Source organism: Oncorhynchus keta, chromosome 23 (assembly GCF_023373465.1).
Source record: "Oncorhynchus keta strain PuntledgeMale-10-30-2019 chromosome 23, Oket_V2, whole genome shotgun sequence".
In the NCBI taxonomy this organism is placed as follows: Eukaryota; Metazoa; Chordata; class Actinopteri; order Salmoniformes; family Salmonidae; genus Oncorhynchus; species Oncorhynchus keta.
Genome location: NC_068443.1, coordinates 681,715 through 689,061, shown reverse-complemented (window position 1 = coordinate 689,061; position 7,347 = coordinate 681,715). Strand labels below are relative to the sequence as shown.

Here is a 7,347-nt window from a genome sequence, read left to right as displayed (position 1 = left end):
AATTACAACATAACTGACTAGAGAAAACAGTCACACAATGAACACTGGCTGGGTTCTGAAAGGGAACCCATAGGACTCTGGTCTAAAGTAGTGCACTATATATAGGGAATAGGGTTCCATAGGACTCTGGTCTAAAGTAGTGCACTATATATAGGGAATAGGGTTCCATAGGACTCTGGTCTAAAGTAGTGCACTATATATAGGGAATAGGGTTCCATAGGACTCTGGTCTAAAGTAGTGTACTATATATAGGGAATAGGGTTCCATAGGACTCTGGTCTAAAGTAGTGCACTATATATAGGGAATAGGGTTCCATAGGACTCTGGTCTAAAGTAGTGCACTATATATAGGGAATAGGGTTCCATATGACTCTGGTCTAAAGTAGTGTACTATATATAGGGAATAGGGTTCCATAGGACTCTGGTCTAAAGTAGTGCACTATATAGGGAATAGGGTTCCATAGGACTCTGGTCTAAAGTAGTGCACTATATAGGGAATAGGGTTCCATAGGATTCTGGTCTAAAGTAGTGCACTATATAGGGAATAGGGTTCCATAGGACTCTGGTCTAAAGTAGTGCACTATATAGGGAATAGGGCCCCATAGGACCCTGGTCTAAAGTAGTACACTATATAGGGAATAGGGTTCTATAGGACTCTGGTCTAAAGTAGTGTACTATATATAGGGAATAGGGTGCCATAGGGCTCTGGTCTAAAGTAGTGCACTATATAGGGAATAGGGTTCCATAGGACTCTGGTATAAAGTAGTGCACTATATAGGGAATAGGGTTCCATAGGACTCTGGTCTAAAGTAGTGCACTATATAGGGAATAGGGTTCTATAGGACTCTGGTCTAAAAAATGTGCACTATATATAGGGAATAGGGTTCCATAGGACCCTGGTCTAAAGTAGTGTACTATATATAGGGAATAGGGTTCTATAGGACTCTGGTCTAAAGTAGTGCACTATGTAGGGAATAGGGTTCTATAGGACTCTGGTCTAAAGTAGTGCACTATGTAGGGAATAGGGTTCTATAGGACTCTGGTCTAAAGTAGTGCACTATATAGGGAATAGGGTTCTATAGGACTCTGGTCTAAAGTAGTGCACTATATATAGAGAATAGGGTTCTATAGGACTCTGGTCTAAAGTAGTGCACTATGTAGGGAATAGGGTTCCATAGGACTCTGGTCTAAAGTAGTGCACTATATATAGGGAATAGGGTTCCATAGGACTCTGGTCTAAAGTAGTGCACTATATATAGGGAATAGGGTTCTATAAGGACTCTGGTCTAAAGTAGTGCACTATATAGGGAATAGGGTTCCATAGGACCCTGGTCTAAAGTAGTGCACTATATATAGGGAATGGGGTGCCATAGGGCTCTGGTCTAAAGTAGTGCACTATATAGGGAATAGGGTTCCATAGGACTCTGGTATAAAGTAGTGCACTATATAGGGAATAGGGTTCCATAGGACTCTGGTCTAAAGTAGTGCACTATATAGGGAATAGGGTTCCATAGGACTCTGGTATAAAGTAGTGCACTATATAGGGAATAGGGTTCTATAAGGACTCTGGTCTAAAGTAGTGCACTATATAGGGAATAGGGTTCTATAAGGACTCTGGTCTAAAGTAGTGCACTATATAGGGAATAGGGTTCTATAAGGACTCTGGTCTAAAGTAGTGTACTATATAGGGAATATGCTTCCATAGGGCTCTGGTCTAAAGTAGTGCACTATGTAGGGAATAGGGTTCCATAGGAACCTGGTCTAAAGTAGTGCACTATATATAGGGAATAGGGTGCCATAGGACTCTGGTCTAAAGTAGTGCACTATGTAGGGAATAGGGTTCCATAGGAACCTGGTCTAAAGTAGTGCACTATATATAGGGAATAGGGTGCCATAGGACTCTGGTCTAAAGTAGTGCACTATATAGGGAATAGGGTGCCATAGGACTCTGGTCTAAAGTAGTGCACTATATATAGGGAATAGGGTGCCATAGGACTCTGGTCTAAAGTAGTGCACTATGTAGCGAATAGGGTTCTATAATAGGGTTCCATTGGTGATGACCTTGTTGGGTGCTGCTGACAGCCTGGCTGAGCCATGTCGGAACGTATCAGGGCTCTTCATATCCTTCCTCCTCTCCCTCTCCCTTCTTTAACATGCGGACTTACACTCGACGTAAAGAACATTAGGAACACCTTCCTAATATTGAGTTGCACCCCCCTTGTGCCCTCCGAACAGCCTCACTTCGTCGGGGCATGGGACTCTACAAGGTGTTGAAAGCGTTCCACAGGGATGCTGGTCCATGTTGACTCTACAAAGTGTTGAAAGCGTTCCACAGGGATGCTGGTCCATGTTGACTCTACAAGGTGTTGAAAGCGTTCCACAGGGATGCTGGTCCATGTTGACTCTACAAGGTGTTGAAAGCGTTCCACAGGGATGCTGGCCCGTGTTGACTCTACAAGGTGTTGAAAGCGTTCCACAGGGATGCTGGCCCATGTTGACTCTACAAGGTGTCGAAAGCGTTCCACAGGGATGCTGGTCCATGTTGACTCTACAAGGTGTCGAAAGCGTTCCACAGGGATGCTGGTCCATGTTGACTCTACAAGGTGTTGAAAGCGTTCCACAGGGATGCTGGTCCATGTTGACTCTACAAGGTGTTGAAAGCGTTCCACAGGGATGCTGGCCCATGTTGACTCTACAAGGTGTTGAAAGCGTTCCACAGGGATGCTGGTCCATGTTGACTCTACAAGGTGTTGAAAGCGTTCCACAGGGATGCTGGCCCATGTTGACTCTACAAGGTGTGGAAAGCGTTCCACAGAGATGCTGGCCCATGTTGACTCTACAAGGTGTGGAAAGCGTTCCACAGGGATGCTGGCCCGTGTTGACTCTACAAGGTGTGGAAAGCGTTCCACAGGGATGCTGGTCCATGTTGACTCTACAAGGTGTTGAAAGCGTTCCACAGGGCTGCTGGCCCATGTTGACTCTACAAGGTGTTGAAAGCGTTCCACAGGGATGCTGGCCCATGTTGACTCTACAAGGTGTTGAAAGCGTTCCACAGGGATGCTGGTCCATGTTGACTCTACAAGGTGTTGAAAGCGTTCCACAGGGATGCTGGCCCATGTTGACTCTACAAGGTGTTGAAAGCGTTCCACAGGGATGCTGGCCCATGTTGACTCTACAAGGTGTTGAAAGCGTTCCACAGGGATGCTGGCCCATGTTGACTCTACAAGGTGTTGAAAGCGTTCCACAGGGATGCTGGTCCATGTTGACTCTACAAGGTGTCGAAAGCGTTCCACAGGGATGCTGCCCCATGTTGACTCTACAAGGTGTCGAAAGCGTTCCACAGGGATGCTGGCCCATGTTGACTCTACAAGGTGTTGAAAGCGTTCCACAGGGATGCTGGCCCATGTTGACTCTACAAGGTGTCGAAAGCGTTCCACAGGGATGCTGGCCCATGTTGACTCTACAAGGTGTTGAAAGCGTTCCACAGGGATGCTGGCCCATGTTGACTCTACAAGGTGTTGAAAGCGTTCCACAGGGATGCTGGCCCATGTTGACTCTACAAGGTGTTGAAAGCGTTCCACAGGGATGCTGGTCCATGTTGACTCTACAAGGTGTTGAAAGCGTTCCACAGGGATGCTGGCCCATGTTGACTCTACAAGGTGTTGGAAAGCGTTCCACAGGGATGCTGGCCCATGTTGACTCTACAAGGTGTTGAAAGCGTTCCACAGGGATGCTGGCCCATGTTGACTCTACAAGGTGTTGAAAGCGTTCCACAGGGATGCTGGTCCATGTTGACTCTACAAGGTGTTGAAAGCGTTCCACAGGGATGCTGGTCCATGTTGACTCTACAAGGTGTTGAAAGCGTTCCACAGGGATGCTGGCCCATGTTGACTCTACAAGGTGTTGAAAGCGTTCCACAGGGATGCTGGCCCGTGTTGACTCCAATGCTTCCCACAGTTGTTGGCTGGATGTCCTTTGTTGAGTGTGGAAAAACCCAGCAGCGTTGCAGTTCTTGACACAAACCGGTGCGCCTGGCTCCTACTACTGTACCCCGTTCAAAGGCACTTTTAATATTTTGTCTTGCCCATTCACCCTCTGATTGGCACACATACACAATCCATGTCTCAATTGTCTCAAGGCTTAAATCCTTCTTTAACCCGTCTCCTCCCCTTCATCTACACTGATTGAAGTGGATTTAACAGGTGACATCAATAAGGGATCATAACTTTCACGGTGTTCCTAATGTTTTGAACAGTCAATGGAGACTACAGTATTACCTGGTCAGTCTATGTCATGGTGTTCCTAATGTTTTGAACAGTCAATGGAGACTACAGTATTACCTGGTCAGTCTGTGTCATGGTGTTCCTAATGTTTTGAACAGTCAATGGAGACTACAGTATTACCTGGTCAGTCTGTGTCATGGTGTTCCTAATGTTTTGAACAGTCAATGGAGACTACAGTATTACCTGGTCAGTCTGTGTCATGGTGTTCCTAATGTTTTGAACAGTCAATGGAGACTACAGTATTACCTGGTCAGTCTATGTCATGGTGTTCCTAATGTTTTGAACAATCAATGGAGACTACAGTATTACCTGGTCAGTCTGTGTCATGGTGTTCCTAATGTTTTGAACAGTCAATGGAGACTACAGTATTACCTGGTCAGTCTGTGTCATGGTGTTCCTAATGTTTTGAACAGTCAATGGAGACTACAGTATTACCTGGTCAGTCTGTGTCATGGTGTTCCTAATGTTTTGAACAGTCAATGGAGACTACAGTATTACCTGGTCAGTCTATGTCATGGTGTTCCTAATGTTTTGAACAGTCAATGGAGACTACAGTATTACCTGGTCAGTCTGTGTCATGGTGTTCCTAATGTTTTGAACAGTCAATGGAGACTACAGTATTACCTGGTCAGTCTATGTCATGGTGTTCCTAATGTTTTGAACAATCAATGGAGACTACAGTATTACCTGGTCAGTCTGTGTCATGGTGTTCCTAATGTTTTGAACAGTCAATGGAGACTACAGTATTACCTGGTCAGTCTATGTCATGGTGTTCCTAATGTTTTGAACAGTCAATGGAGACTACAGTATTACCTGGTCAGTCTGTGTCATGGTGTTCCTAATGTTTTGAACAATCAATGGAGACTACAGTATTACCTGGTCAGTCTGTGTCATGGTGTTCCTAATGTTTTGAACAATCAATGGAGACTACAGTATTACCTGGTCAGTCTATGTCATGGTGTCCCCCAAAAAAAAAAAAAAATGTTGTTGGATAAGATGGGAGGGAAAAGGCATGTGGCTTTTGGCTCCCAAATGGTAGCCTACTTCCTGTGTAGTGATATAGGGCCCCTATGGGCCCTGGTCAAAAGTATGTATGGAATAGGCTACCGACAGGGATCAATTACAGTGCCCGATAGGGTTCAACTACAGTGCCCGATAGGGTTCTATTACAGTGCCCGACAGGGTTAAATTATAGTGCCCGATAGGGTTCAATTACAGTGCCCGATAGGCTGGCGGCGGGTAGACACGTTGTTAAGAGCGATGGACTAATAACCGAAAGGTTGCTAGATCGAATCCCTGAGCTGACAAGGTAAAAAATCTGTCGTTCTGCCCCTGAACAAGACACTGTTCCTAGGCCATCATTGAAAATAAGAATTTGTTCTTTAAACTACTTACCTAGTTAAATAAAGGTAAAATTAAAAACAGGGTTCTATTACAGTGCCCGATAGGGTTCAATTAGAGTGCCCGATAGGGTTCAATTACAGTGCCCGATAGGGTTCAATTACAGTGCCCGATAGGGTGTCAATTAGAGTGCCCGATAGGGTTCAATTAGAGTGCCCGATAGGGTTCAATTAGAGTGCCCAATAGGGTTCAATTATAGTGCCCGATAGGGTTCAATTACAGTGCCCGACAGGGTTCAATTACAGTGCCCGACAGGGTTCAATTACAGTGCCCGACAGGGTTCAATTACAGTGCCCGACAGGGTTCAATTACAGTGCCCGACAGGGTTCAATTACAGTGCCCGACAGGGTTCAATTACAGTGCCCGATAGGGTTCAATTACAGTGCCCGACAGGGTTCAATTACAGTGCCCGACAGGGTTCAATTACAGTGCCCGACAGGGTTCAATTACAGTGCCCGACAGGGTTCAATTACAGTGCCCGATAGGGTTCAATTACAGTGCCAACAGGCTGCCAACAGGTACGCAAGTCATGGCGTTCATTCGCTACGTCTCATCTTCTCCTCGCAGGTTGGTGGCTCATTTGCATAATATATTCAGGGTTCTATTTTTCATTTGTTTTGCTAAACAGCATTTCCTTTTTATTATAAAGCAGAAACTCTGTAAAGAGAAAGGGGTGTCTCTACAACACCACAGTCAGAGAGTCGCCTCACCAGTCTGATCTGTTGTCTCACCAGTCTGATCTGTCACCGCAGTCAGAGAGTTGTCTCACCAGTCTGATCTGTCACCGCAGTCAGAGAGTCGCCTCACCAGTCTGATCTGTCACCTCAGTCAGAGTCGTCTCACCAGTCTGATCTGTCACCGCAGTCAGAGAGTCGCCTCACCAGTCTGATCTGTCACCCCAGTCAGAGAGTCGCCTCACCAGTCTGATCTGTCACCGCAGTCAGAGAGTCGTCTCACCAGGCTGATCTGTCACCACAGTCAGAGAGTCGCCTCACCAGTCTGATCTGTCACCGCAGTCAGAGAGTCGCCTCACCAGTCTGATCTGTCGTCTCACCAGTCTGATCTGTCACCGCAGTCAGAGAGTCGTCTCACCAGTCTGATCTGTCACCGCAGTCAGAGAGTCGTCTCACCAGTCTGATCTGTCACCGCAGTCAGAGTCGTCTCACCAGTCTGATCTGTTGTCTCACCAGTCTGATCTGTCACCTCAGTCAGAGAGTCGTCTCACCAGTCTGATCTGTCACCTCAGTCAGAGAGTCGCCTCACCAGTCTGATCTGTTGTCTCACCAGTCTGATCTGTCACCTCAGTCAGAGAGTCGTCTCACCAGTCTGATCTGTCACCTCAGTCAGAGAGTCGCCTCACCAGTCTGATCTGTCACCGCAGTCAGAGAGTCGTCTCACCAGTCTGATCTGTCACCTCAGTCAGAGAGTCGTCTCACCAGTCTGATCTGTCACCTCAGTCAGAGAGTCGCCTCACCAGTCTGATCTGTCACCGCAGTCAGAGAGTCGTCTCACCAGTCTGATCTGTCACCGCAGTCAGAGAGTCGCCTCACCAGTCTGATCTGTCGCCTCACCAGTCTGATCTGTCACCGCAGTCAGAGAGTCGCCTCACCAGTCTGATCTGTCACCGCAGTCAGAGAGTCGTCTCACCAGTCTGATCTGTCACC

General features: G+C 46.6%; 1 long non-coding RNA gene across 1 annotated transcript; it reads left to right on the top strand.

Annotated features, from left to right (window-relative positions):
* Positions 1–2,416: 2,416 nt before the first annotated feature.
* LOC127910859 (uncharacterized) lies at positions 2,417–3,939 on the top strand. The gene is made up of 5 exons (XR_008076464.1): positions 2,417–2,506; positions 2,651–2,842; positions 2,987–3,226; positions 3,323–3,562; positions 3,852–3,939. It is a non-coding gene; the product is annotated as an uncharacterized LOC127910859 (long non-coding RNA).
* The last annotated feature ends 3,408 nt before the right edge of the window (positions 3,940–7,347 follow it).